Consider the following 9,941-nt stretch of genomic DNA (forward strand, 5'->3'; position numbering starts at 1 on the left):
AACCTACAAATGTATGTATTCAAATGCATGTCCCGTGTTTGGGCGATGCATGCACTAAAGCCTACGCATCACCAACTTAAGACCAGCAAAACACGACAAGTCTAATAATACTAATAATTATAATGACAATATTTATAACACGAATTAATCATTAATCGTAATAATAACAATAACTAGCATGGCAACAGGAGACAGACAACGCATGATAACTGCAACATTAGTCTGTGTAGTTAATCATAAACATTCCTTCAATTACGCACGAAATTGTGTTCACTCTGTTAAAAAAAATACCCCACCTTCATTCATTTAGACATTCTCCTTACATTTGATAAAGGCCGAACGAAATCGTTTCAGCACCTTACAAAATGTGCTGTAGGTGAGGATGCAATTCCTTGGTTTGCCCAATTTCGCATCTTGTTTTGGGAATATTAAAATCCCTCGACGTATCCAACTGGCGAACATATCACCTATACATCTGTGTTCGATTGCACTCGGGGGATGACACTTTTTTGACGCGTCTCGACGTTGTCTTGTCTCAATTCAACAGGATCTATCTATTGAGTATCACCCCCATTCCCGAAAAAAGATCCACCGCTGCATCAGTGCTGGAAGCGAAACAATATAAAACGCAGGTCTAGCGAGTATCAATAGCTCAGCCTATTCAAAGAAGCTGCGTCGGAGAGAGGGCAAATTAAAGTTTATGTTCATATGTGAAATAACCCACGGTTAAGTTAGCGCATCACACATCTGTCCGTTGCCTCTACCTCCCCTATTTCCCATTGTGCGTGTTATTGAGGAGTTGTGCCTCGTCCAAATCGAGCATGTGCCGCAGCGCATGCAGAGCTCGATCATCCCCCAGTGGATAGAGCGGGTCACTACGCACCTCAGCCACCACCACTTTTAACACTGGGATGGTCAAATGCAACTGTTGTCACCTGTCAAAGGTAACCCTCCAAAGTGCCATTGGTATAATTTGACCGTCTACTATGCAACCAGATCGAAAGACACATGGAGCACATGCATCCTGCACCTGATGAGCACCTCACCTAATAACATCTCGAAGCGAATGCAAAACAAAAAAATAAATAAAACATGCACAACAAATGATAAAACATAGTAAATAGTAAATCTGTGTCTCTAGTCAGCTTCAGACAGAAGTGGAGACAGTTTTTGATCTGTCTTTAAAGTATTGACCTTATGGACTAGTTGCAATTAACTTATGCCTACATTTACAGAATTCCATCATCAAATAGCATAGTATAGAATAGATACTTTATTGTTCATTTGGTTAGAACGGAAATGTCTGCCTTTTTCCCAACACACCCAGAAACATGCTAGAGAGACAAGTGTTCAGCCTTCGTACAGTGCGCCTGGATGGAAAGCAAATGTCAGTTGTGCCAGCAACCTCTAAGGCCAAAGTCAACCTGATGTTATGGTAGCTGTATACTGATATTCTAATGCACTATTATTTATATATATATATATATACACAGTGCCTTATTCAGACCCCTTGACTTTTTCCACATTTTGTTGCGTTACAGCCTTGTTCTAAAATTGATTAAATAAATAACAATCCTCAGCAATCTACACATAATACCCCAAAACGACAAAGCGAAAACAAGTTTAGACATTTTTGCAAATTAATGAAAGATAAAAAACAAAAATATCTTATTGACATAGGTATTCAGACCCTTTTCTATGAGACTCGAAATTGAGCTGAGGTGCATCCTGTTTCCATTGATCGTCCTTGAGATGTTTCTACAACTTGATTGGCGACCACCTGTGGTAAATTCAATTGATTGGGCATGATTTGGAAAGGCGCACACCTGTCTATAGGAGGTCCCACAGTTGACAGTGCATGTCAGAGCAAAAATCAACCCATGAGGTCAAAGGAATTGTCTGTAGAGAGCCGAGACAGGATTGTGTCGAGACACAGATCTGTGGAAGGGTACCAAAACATTTCTGCAGCATTGAATGTCCCCAAGAACACAGTGGCCTCCATCGTCCTTAAATGGAAGAAGTTTGGAACCACCAAGACTCTTCCTAAAGCTGGCTGTCCAGCCAAACTGAGAAATCAAGGGAGAAGGGCCTTGGTCAGGGAGGTGACCAAGAACCCAATGGTCACGCTGACAGAGCTCCAGAGTTCCTCTGTGGAGATGGGAGATCCTTCCAGAAGGACAACCAACTCTGCAGCACTCCACCAATCAGGCCTTTATGGTAGAGTGGCCAGACAGAAGCCACTCCTCAGTAAAAGGCACATGACAGCCCGCTTGGAGTTTGCCAAAAGGCACCTAAAGGACTCAGACCATGAGAAACAAGATTCTCTGGTCTGATGAAACCAAGATTGAACTCTTTAGCCTGAATATCAAGCCTCATGTCTGGAGGCAACCTGGCACCACCCTACGGTGAAGCATTGTGGCAGCAGCATCATGCTGTGGGCATATTTTTCAGCGGCAGGGACTGGGAGACCAGTCAGGATTGAGGGAAAGGTGAACGGAGCAAAGTACTGAGAGATCCTTGATGAAAACCTGCTTCAGAGCACTCAGGACCTCAGACTGGGGCGAAGGTTCACATTCCAACAGGACAACAACCCTAAGCACACAGCCAAGACAATGCAGGAGTAGCTTTGGGACAAGTCTTTGAATGTTCTTGAGTGTCCAAGTCAGAGCCCGAACCTGAACCCGATCGAACATCTCTGGAGAGACCTGAAATTAGCTGTGCAGCGACGCTCCCCATCCAACCTCACACAGATTGAGAGGACCTGCAGAGAAGAATGGGAGAAAATCCACAAATGGGGTATTGTGTGTAGGTTGAGGAGAGAAAAAAACCAATTTAATACATTTTAGATTAAGGCTGTAATGTAACAAAATGTGGACAAAGTCAAGGAGCCTGAATACTTTCCACGGTGGGCCTGGCACCTACTACCCCGTTCAAAGGCACTTACTAATTTTGTCTTGTCCATTCACCATCTGAATGGCACACATACACAATCCATGTCTCAATTGTCTCAAGGCTTAAATCATTCTTTAACCAGTCTCCTTCCCTTCATCTACACTGATTGAAGTGGATTTAACAGGTGACATCAATAAGGGATCACAGATTCACCTGGATTCTCCTGGTCAGTCTATGTCATGGAAAGAGCTGGTGTTCTTAATGTTTTGTACACTCAGTGTGTATGTGCGTAAATACACTCACTGGCCAGTTTATTGGGTACACCCATTTAGCACCGGGTCGGACCCCCCTTTGCCTCCAGAAGAGCCTGATTTCTTCGGGGCATGGAAACATTGCTCAATTGGTATCAAGGGACCTAACGTGTGCCAGGAAAACATTCCTGTCACGTTCTGACCTTTATTTCCTTTGTTTTGTATTTATTTAGTATGGTCAGGGCGTGAGTTGGGGTGGGCAGTCTATGTTTATTTTTCTATGATTTGGGTATTTCTATGTTTCGGCCTAGTATGGTTCTCAATCAGAGGCAGGTGTCATTAATTGTCTCTGATTGAGAATCATACTTAGGTAGCCTGGGTTTCACTGTGTGTTTGTTCCTGTCTTTGTGTTTGTGGCACCAGATAGGACTGTTTCGTTTTTTTCACATTTCTTGTTTTGTAGATTGTTGTATTTTCATCTTTATTAAAGATGTACAAAACTAACCACACTGCATTTTGGTCCGCCTGTCTTTCACCAGAAGAAAACCGTTACAATTCCCCACATCATTCCACCACAGCCACCACCAGCCTGTACCGTTGACACCAGGCTTATGAGGTTATGGACTCATGCTGCGTACACCAAAATCCTAACTCTGCCATCAGCATGACGCAACAGGAACCGGGATTCGTCGGACCAGGCGATATTTTCCCACTTTTCAATTGTCCAGTGTTGGTGATTACGTGCACACTGGAGCCGCTTCTTCTTGTTTTTAGCTGATACACTCTTAGAAAAAAAGGGTTCCAGAAGGGTTCTTCGGCTGTCCCCATAGGATAACCCATTTTGGTTCCAGGTAGAACTCTCTGGGGAAAGGGTTCTACATGGAACCCAATAGGGTTCTACCTGGAACCAAAAGGGTTCTACCTGGAACCAAAAATGGTTCTTCAAAGGGTTCTCCTATGGGGATAGCGGAAGAACCCTTTTAGGTTCTAGATAGTAAATTTTTTCTTAGAGTGTAGGAGTGGAACCCAGTTTGGTCGTCTGCTGCAATAGCCCACTTGTGACAAGGACCAACTAGTTGTGAGTTCGAAGAGCCCATTCTGCACCCCGCTTTTGTTCTGCGCCATTATTTGCCATTTTCCTTCTACCTCTCTTCAACGAGCTGTTTTCGCCCACAGGACTGCCACTGACTGGATGTTTTTTGTTTGTAAATACCTAAGTCCACCACCGCTCGTTGGATCTACAGGTAGAGGGTAACATGTCTCAGGATCTCAAATCAAGGGTAATATTTCTCAGAGGATAACATGTCTCATTAGTAATGAGAATAACATGATAACATGTCTCATTAGAGGATAACATAATAACACGTGTCATTAGTAACGAGGAAAACATGTCTCAGACAGTAACATGTCTCATCAGCGGAGTTTGATGGTATGAGGTTATTATGTATGTGGAAATATGAAAGGAGAAAGTACTATTCCCGAATATGCTCTTACCAGAGATAAAGTAACATATGAAGAGTATAATGGGTTCCTAGAGATTTGATTAAGTAACAATAGAAAAATATATATAATATACAACTTGCACACATACATGTAGACGTCCGTAAGTGGTGTAAAAGGTATTAAGAGAAATTAATAGTATAATGGGTTACTAGATTCAGATTTTTTTTACATCAAGTTTTTATTATTTCAAGTCATAGGATTCATACAATACATTTAAACATGTATACATATATTTTTTTAACCCCACCGGCAATCTGATGGCATGTAAAATAAATCATGAGATAAAACCAATAATATTACTTAGTAAATCTGTTGAACAGTCATCATATAGCCTCAGAGATAGTGTAAAATTAATGATACACATTCATGGATGTTAAGGCCCATTGGTTAAGGGTTCAGAAATGTCAGCTGCTGCTTTTTTCAATGTGTCCAGAGTGGACACCGTGGCCCTATGGATTCTTGTCGTGGAGAGTTCCATAAGTACAATTTCCTTAAATGTGAGCAGCCAAGGCCTCCCGGGTGGCGCAGTGGTCTAGGACACTGCATCGCAGTGCTAGCTGTGCCACCAGAGACTCTGGGTTTGAGCCCAGGCTCTGTCTCAGCTGGCCTCGACCGGCAGGTCCATGGGGCGACGCACAATTGGCCTAGCGTCGTCCAGGTTAGGGAGGGTTTGGCTGGTAGGGATATCCTTGTCTCATCGCGCACTAGTGACTCCTGTGGCGGGCCGGGCGCAGTACACGCTGACCAGGTCACTAGGGGCACGGTGTTTCCTCCGACACATTGGTGCGGCATGACTCTTGACCTTCGTCTCACCCAAGCCCGTACGTAGTAACTACTAAAAACAATTGGATACTATGAAATTGGGGCGAGAATTTTTTATAATTTTGAAAAATGTAAGCAGCCATTGTTGAAATGGTAACTGATGAGGTGGAATAAACCATTTTTTAAATATATATTTTACATTTTACCCCCTTTTTCTCCCCAATTTCGTGGTATCCAATTGTTAGTAATAATATCTTGTCTCATCGCTACAACTCCCGTACGTGCTCGGGAGAGACGAAGGTCGAAAGCCATGCGTCCTCCGAAACACAACCCAAACAAGCCGCACTGCTTCTTAAAACAGCGCGCATCCAACACTGCTCCAAAACCACCATAAAAAAAGCCAGACTACGGTTTGCAACTGCACATGGGGACAAAGATCGTACTTTTTGGAGAAATGTCCTCTGGTCTGATGAAACAAAAATAGAACTGTTTGGCCATAAAGACCATCGTTATGTTTGGAGGAAAAAGGGGGAGGCTTGCAAGCCGAAGAATACCATCCCAACCGTGAAGCACGGGGGTGGCAGCATCATGTTGTGGGGGTGCTTTGCTGCAGGAGGGACTGGTGCCCTTCACAAAATAGATGGCATCATGAAGTCGGAAAATTATGTGGATATATTGAAGCAACATTTCAAGACATCAGTCAGAAAGTTAAAGCTTGATCGCAAATGGGTCTTCCAACGCATACTTCCAAAGTTGTGGCAAAATGGCTTAAGGACAACAAAGTCAAGGTATTGGAGTGGCCATCACAAAGCCCTGACCTCAAATCCTATAGAACATTTGTGGGCAGAACTGAAAAAGTGTGTGCGAGCATGGAGGCCTACAAACCTGACTCAGTTACACCAGCTCTGTCAGGAGGAATGGGCCAAAATTCACCCAACTTATTGTGGGAAGCTTGTGGAAGGCTACCCGAAACGTTTGACCCAAGTTAAACAATTTAAAGGAAATGCTACCAAATACTAATTGAGTGTACGTACATTTCTGACCCACTGGGAATTTGATGAAATAAATAAAAGCTGAAATAAATCATTCTCTCTACTATTATTCTGACATTTCACATTCTAAAAATAAAGTGGTGATCCTAACTGACCTAAAACAGGGAATTTTTACAGGGATTAAATATCAGGAATTGTGAAAAACTGAGCTTAAATGTATTTGGCTAAGGTGTATGTAAACTTCCGACTTCAACTGTACATATGCACACACTGTACATAGATCTTTCTATTTTTATTTTATTTTGTGTTATTGACTGTACGTTTGTTAATGTGTCACTCTGTGTTGTTCTTTTTTCTGTGTTGCTATGCTTTATCTTGGCCATGTCTCAGTTGTAAATGAGAACGTGTTCTCAACTGGCCTACCTGGTTAAATAAAGGTAAAATAAAATAAAATGTCAGTTAGTTCCAGTACTTGTTTTTAGCTCAATTTCTCTCTCTGTTGAATAGTTGTTTTTAAGAGTCTTCCAGGATTTTACAAGGATTTTCCAATTCACTGATTTTCCAATTCACACGTTTTCATTGGGAAGAATTGAAATGTACAAAGAATGGGATTATGATCAGATAAAATGGCTGGTAATGTTTTTATATGTTCCATGTTACTTGTAATATCAGTAGATGTTAAAACACAGTAAATTCTCGAGAAAGTCTTAAATCTAGCAGAAAAGGCATGTATAGTCCTTAGTTGTGGGATAATAAAATCTCCAGCAGTTGCTCAGGCCCTGAAGACAGGATATGCATATAATTTTCTTACCATTGGAAAGAAAACACTTTGAAGTTTGTATGTTAAAATAATGTAGGAGACTATAACACAATAGTTATGATAGGAGAAAACCCAAAGGAAAAACTGGAATTTTTATTTTTTGAGAGCCCATGCTCTTACAATGGAAAGTTCAGAAAATAATGAATTCTAGCTCCCAGGATGTAATTCTTATGGCTTCCACAGAGTGTCAGCAGTCTATGTTCAAGGTTTCAGGCTTGTAACTTCCAAAATGAGTAAGACATATGAGATTTAGTACAGGGACACACTCTTGGAAATTAGTGTTAGTGAGCGCGATGAAGACATGATGCACCTGCTAATATCAGTTTCCTATTTAACATACTTCTTTCTGTATGAAATGTTATAGTTTGATTACATTTGAGGGTATCTGAGGAGTCAATAGAAACATATTTTGACTTGTTTTAAAGTTTAGCGGTAGATGTTCGGATTCTTTTCTCTGCATGTTGAACGAGTGAATTACTCAAATCGGTGCCGCCAACTAAACAGACTTTTTGGGATATGAAGAAGGATTTAAAAACAAAACGACACTACATGCTATAGCTGGGGCCCTTTGAATGACAAATCAAATAAATATTTTCAAAAAGTAAGTGAATATTTAATCGCTATTTGTGAATTTATGAAACCTGTGCCAGTGGAAAAATATTTTGATGTGGGGCGCCGTCCTCAAACAATCGCATGGCATGCTTTCGCTGTAATAGCTACTGTAAATCAGACAATTCAGTTAGATTAACAATAATTTAAGCTTTCAGACGATATAAGACACTTACATGGACATAAATGTTTAAAATCCACAATATTTATGATTATTGGTTTGAATTGCACGCCCTCCAGTTTCACCGGAAGTTGTCCTGCTAGCGGGACCCTAGCAATAGGAAGTTTTTAAAGATCTCAATCTTAAATGCATTGGAAGCATTCACTTGTGATGAGCTATGAGAAGGTTCAGATCTATATAGCTTAGAATCAATAATGGCATTCATGTTAGTTCCAATATTCTGCGTATATTCCGATAAATTGAGCAGGCTTCTGGTTACAGAAGGGATAAAAACCTTTGTCAATTGAGTTAGGAGCATAAATAGATACAAATTCTGTTTTCCTTTCATACAGAGTGGAACATGTGTAAGTAAATCTGTCCTATTTATCATTTTCACTTTTTTTCAATTGTAAAGGGTAGATGGTCTTCATGTAGAATAAGCACCCCTTTAGATACAAAGCAGGAAGCAGCTGCCAGTTTGTAGTATTTTTTTTTTAAGTCTATGGACATCACCCTCTAAAATATGTATTTTGCAATAGTGCAATGTCAATTTTATTCCTATGTAATACGTCAAGACATTTAATTTGCTTATTTGGCTCATTAGAACCCCTCAGATTACAGGCAATTATCACTAAACTAGCCATGATCCATCTGTGGTGACGTGAATGGCAGTTTGATGGATAAAAGGGGAGAAAAGTAACTTAAGACAGCAATAAAGTGACTCTTCAGTTGCCAACTAAATAAATGTCAACCAGATATTTCAGGAAAAAAAAATAGTACACACCTCCATTGTTGGATAACATTATATATCAAATTACAAAACCCTTCAGATTGGCATTCCACCCCAATAACCCTGCAAAATGTATCAAAACAATTGAAACAAAGAAACCCTCCCTTCCCTGACAGGTTAGAACACAACTGTCTGCCCTCTAACCTCAATGTTAGACCAGTGACTGAAAGCAACAGTGTCGATCACTAAAACCCTCCCAATACTCCTGAATGTCTCACTCCATTTCCTAAATATCTTGCATTAACTGACACAATGGAGATATTAGAAAGGCAAGAAATACTCAACTGACTGAATGATTAAGCCTTAACGTAGCACAAACATGGAAAACTAACTTGCTAAATAATTCAGTGGTGACAGTTTCAACAACAGTAGGTTATACTGAACACTACTGAATAGATAATCAGTTAGCTAGCTAACAGTTGTTACTATGACTTGCTTAGCTAGCTGCTAACATTATTAGCTGTAACTTTACTGTCATAATCATCCAGCTAGCTGGAAAGCTAGTTCACTAGTTAGCTAGCTTGCTGGTGCTCCTTTATTGAAGTTAATAATGATCACAAGTAATTAGATCAAATGTTTCTCAAAACTCCTTGGAGTTGTGAATAAATCCTCTTGACCAGTTCACTTATTCCATAGGTTTCCTGTGCTTGCATGGCCCCGTTGTTGAGTCTTCCTCCTCACAACAGGACCAGCGGCGTGGTGCTCACTGCGGTGCTCGTGGTTGTCCTTGCCCACTGATGCCACAAACTTCTCCTGCGTCTTGTGCTGTGATGAATGACAGGCGCTCTCCCCTGTGTTTTGCTCGGAGCGTTGCTGAATAGACGACGAATGTCCGGAATGTTTGTTCCGGACCACGTTGAAGACTTTTCCACATTGGGAGGTGTGCGTGCTGTAGTCAGGGAAAAAACGTAGTACCTTACCACCATGGTGAATGAGCTCTGCTGCTCTGGCTCCTTGTAGAATGGCTTGGCGGTCATTGTACCGGAGGACCTTCAAGATCAGCGTCCTCGGTCTGTCTGAAGAATTACTAGTCCCAGGTCCTGAGTAGATGAGATGGGCTCTTTCTATCTCAACCTTGTAAGATATGGATGGGATCCATTTAGGGATCATTCTCTGTAGGAATTCGATCGGATCGTCAGTCTTGTCTCCTTTAAATAAATGA

This window comes from Oncorhynchus clarkii, chromosome 6, assembly GCF_045791955.1.
Source record: "Oncorhynchus clarkii lewisi isolate Uvic-CL-2024 chromosome 6, UVic_Ocla_1.0, whole genome shotgun sequence".
NCBI lineage: Eukaryota > Metazoa > Chordata > Actinopteri > Salmoniformes > Salmonidae > Oncorhynchus > Oncorhynchus clarkii.